A 4,188-nucleotide genomic window follows, 5' to 3' on the forward strand; every position below is an offset into this window, starting at 1 on the left:
GAGTGGGCCTAAGCCTCGGAAGGCTCTGCCGCGATTGAGGGTTGCTGTCCCCGTCACCTCTACGTAAGTGTACACAGTTTTCAAATCTTTCTGATATCTGAGTGAACTTCTGTTTACTGGCCGAATGGGTCTCACTCGACAGGGTCGCTACTTCTGCCACCTCTCCGGCGCGTCAGGAAGACGACCCCATGGACACGGACAACGTCGTCTCATCCCAGCCAGGTGCGTTGTAGGGATGTCGAATGTTTTATACTATCGTGTCCCAGTCAGGTGCTTCTTTATTTTTCCGAGACCTCGTGTCATTCGGTCTGTCAGGGGCGATTCGTCTGGGTGAGGGCGACCAGGGGAGAGCCGACCTAGCTGTGGAGCCTGTTCTCGAGGCTGCTCCTCCTGCTGCCGCTCTCGCCGCCGACGTGCTGCCGACTGAGGCGCTGCCACAGACTGAACCAGTGCTTGTGGGTGAGGAGCCAACTGGGGCGGACCTTGGGATGCCTCAGGAACCTCCGACGATTCCAGGTTCGTCGAATGCTGAATTCAGCATCCAGCGTCTTCCGGAGGAGCAGGTGGGAGCGGCCAAGGGGGCTATGGTGCAGGCGGAGTTGATGGCTGGAGAAGCCAAGAGGGCCTACGACTCTGTTGCGGCCTTGTACCAGCGGAGCTTGGAGCTGCGCGATGATATCCGAGTAAGTGGTCTAGTAAGTATTTACTTTTCTCCTGTAACCCACTAGGTGTTCTTGAATAGCAGTTGTTGTTTGCAATGGGTTCACTCTTAGTGAACCCAGTGGGTGTAGTCCCCGAGACTTCTGTCGAGTGCTTGCACCGAGAGTTGTCTTTATACATATTGTCTTTGCTTTGGTCGTGTCTGTAAATAATATGACCGACTGCTAGCAGTTGTGGCACTCGGAGTGCACTTACAGTAAGAGTCTCCGAGAGTAAGTTGTACTCAGGTCGGGTAACATTTGCCTCGTAGGCGTAGGTGATAGCATGCATCTCAATAGGGCAGGCCTGCTTGAGCTGCATGCCAGTGGGGTCACTCTCAGTGAACCCACTGGGTGTAGCCCCCGACACAGCTGTCGACTGCTTGCGTCGGCAGGGGTCTGAAGAACTTAGACTTTTAACTATTGTCTCTTGGTGTTTGGTGGCAGAAAACCTGTGAAATGGGATCAGCCTATGAGACTCTCAAGGCGGAGAGGAATCAGTTCGCTGGTGAACTTGATGCGGCCATGCTTGCAATAGCCGGCAGGAAGGATGCTCTGGCGGAACGGGAGAAGTCATTGGAGCAGGCGCGTGAAGTGAACAAGGTGTTGACCGAGGAAGTGGAAAAGATGGGGAAACAGAGGACTGCGCTGATGAGTCAGATGGATGTGCTGAACAAACGATGCAGGGCGCAAGAGAAATATGTCAGCGACTGGGCTCGGCAGATGATGACGCGTCTGGCTGGTAAGTCCTGGTTTTTCCGAGTGGTTGTGCTATGCGCGTAACAGTCGGCGCTTATTGCCTGTTTGTCCTATTGTCGCAGATTTTTTGCTTTGACGCCGAAGCTGAAGCAGCTGACGTGGAGCGTTCGATTCTTGAGAACGTTCCACTCGGCGACGACGCAAATCGGGATCTGCTCCGTGCGCACATCCGCGTGGGCAAAGTTGGTCCTTTCATTGGTCGACTGAGAGAAGTCGTCGGCCGAATCGACAAGGAGCTTTGGCCAGAAGATGAGTCGCGGCAGGAGATGGAGAACCTGATGACCCGACTGGAGGATATTCCCAACAGAGTGCAGTCGTGGAAGAAATCTGCCGCTCGTTGCGGTGCAGATGTTGCTCTGTCCTTGGTCCGAGTCCATTGCAAGGAGGTGCGTGAGGAAAAGCTGAAGACACTGAAGGTCGCCAACACGAAGAAGCTTCGATTCGAAGACTTCATGGAGACGTTCCTTGAGAGTGCTACCCGCATCGCTGATGGAATCGACTTGGACACCTTTGTTGATCCCTCTAGTCCTGGTGCTGACCCTGCTGACGCGTAAGAAAACTTTATCCTCGGTATGCCGAGTGTTTTATCTGTAAGGTACTTTGGCCACTTCTGTTGGCTGTCACACTTTTAAATCGGTGCGGGTAAGCTTGATCCGCACCGAGTTAGCTATCTTTGCGAGAATTTTGGAATCCGTTTTTTGCTCTTCTGTTGCAATGTTGATTCGAGTTTTTGTTTGGCGTTTCTTGGTGAAGTCAAAGGAAAACAGTTGATGCTGGATCGCGGCTAAGCCCCCGAGTGTCACGTGAAGTGCACACTCGGAGAAGGTTAATACTTAGGCGATGTTGGATCGCAGCTAAGCCCCCGAGTGTGACGTGTAGTGCACACTCGGAGAAGGTTAGTACATGGGCGATTCTGGGTCGCAGCTAAGCCCCCGAGTGTGACGTGTAGTGCACACTCGGAGAAGGTTAGTACGTGGGCGATTCTGGATCGCAGCTAAGCCTCCGAGTGTGACGTTAAGTGCACACTCGGAGAAGTTTAATACTTAGGCGATGCTTGATCGCAGCTAAGCCTCCGAGTGTGACGTTAAGTGCACACTCGGAGAAGTTTAATACTTAGGCGATGCTGGATCGCAGCTAAGCCCCCGAGTGTGACGTGAAGTGCACACTCGAAGAAAGTTAACACTTAGGCGATGCTGGATCGCAGCTAAGCCCCCGAGTGTGACGTTAAGTGCACATTCGAAGAAAGTTAATACTTAGGCGATGCTGGATCGCAGCTAAGCCCCCGAGTGTGACGTTAAGTGCACACTCGGAGAAAGTAAATACTTAGGCGATGCTGGATCGCAGCTAAGCCCCGAGTGTGACGTTAAGTGCACACTCGGAGAAAGTTAATACTTAGGCGATGCTGGATCGCAGCTAAGCCCCCGAGTGTGACATTAAGTGCACACTCGAAGAAAGTTAATACTTAGGCGATGATGGATCGCAGCTAAGCCCCCGAATGTGACGTTAAGTGAGCACTCGGAGAAAGTTAATACTTAGGCGATGCTGGATCGCAGCTAAGCCCCCGAGTGTGACGTTAAGTGCACACTCGAAGAAAGTTAACACTTAGGCGATGCTGGATCGCAGCTAAGCCCCCGAGTGTGACGTTAAGTGCACACTCGAAGAAAGTTAATACTTAGGCGATGCTGGATTGCATCTAAGCCCCCGAGTGTGACGTTAAGTGCACACTCGGAGAAAGTTAATACTTAGGCGATGCTGGATCGCAGCTAAGCCCCCAAGTGTGACGTTAAGTGCGCACTCGGAGAAAGTTAATACTTAGGCTATTCTGGATCGCAGCTAAGTTTTTTTTTGAGACCGGAGTCTGCGACCGCAGAAGAACTTTGAACCTGCAAAAAACTCAATCTGCTTTATATTATTTCGCCAATACTTGTTCTTTACATCGCTTCAGTCGACGGTCACGTGTAGAAGCGCTTCAGGAGATCCCCGTTCCATGCGCGCGGCTCGTCTGTCTCCCTCTCGATGTTGTAGAGTCTGTATGCCCCGTTGCTCAGCACCTTGGAGATGATGAAGGGTCCTTCCCAGGCCGGAGCCAACTTGTGAGGTCTTTGTTGATCCACTCGGAGCACCAGGTCGCCTGCTTGGAACGTCCGACTTCTGACGTGGCGTGCATGAAAACGCCGCAGAATTTGTTGATAAATGGTCGAGCGAGTTAATGCCATCTCGCGCTCCTCTTCCAGAATATCCACTCCGTCTTGCCTTGCTTGTTCTGCTTCGGCTTCGGAGAAGAGTTCGACTCGTGGCGCATTGTGAAGCAAGTCACTCGGAAGGACCGCTTCTACTCCATAAACGAGGAAGAACGGTGATCGCCCTGTAGATCTGTTCGGGGTTGTGCGAAGTCCCCAAATCACTGAAGGTAGCTCGGTAACCCAAGCGCCAGCGGCATGTCCTATCTCTCGCAGGAGTCGGGGCTTCAATCCTTGCAAAATAAGCCCGTTTGCCCGCTCTGCTTGTCCATTGGACTGAGGATGTGCTACGGAAGCAAAATCCACTCGGATGCCTTGGCTTGGACAGAAACCTTTGAATCTGTCCGAGTCAAAGTTTGTCCCTTTGTTCGTAATTATGCTATGAGGTACACCGAATCTGAAGATGATGTCCTTGACAAACTTGACGGCTGTCGAAGCGTCCAGCTTCTTGATGGGCTTCGCTTCGATCCATTTTGGGAACTTGTCGACTG

This window comes from Hordeum vulgare, chromosome 5H (assembly GCF_904849725.1).
Source record: "Hordeum vulgare subsp. vulgare chromosome 5H, MorexV3_pseudomolecules_assembly, whole genome shotgun sequence".
Lineage (NCBI taxonomy): Eukaryota > Viridiplantae > Streptophyta > Magnoliopsida > Poales > Poaceae > Hordeum > Hordeum vulgare.